The following is a 204-nucleotide window of genomic DNA, read 5'->3' on the forward strand; positions in this document are numbered from 1 at the left end:
AAAAAAAGCAAAAGCAAAAGAAAGAGGAGATGAAGGAAGAGTTTAAAAAGGTGGAACACTTTCAGGTAATGACAAAATCAAGGGTATGGGCTTTGTAGAGTGCAGGAAGAGTGGAAGGGGTCAGGTTGTAAATTCCTTTAAAAACCAAAAAGGGGATTTTAGATTTGATCTTGGAGGTAATAGGGGCTCTACTAAAGGTTAGTG

Source organism: Vombatus ursinus, unplaced genomic scaffold, assembly GCF_900497805.2.
Source record: "Vombatus ursinus unplaced genomic scaffold, bare-nosed wombat genome assembly UNPS02015207.1, whole genome shotgun sequence".
Classification (NCBI taxonomy): Eukaryota; Metazoa; Chordata; class Mammalia; order Diprotodontia; family Vombatidae; genus Vombatus; species Vombatus ursinus.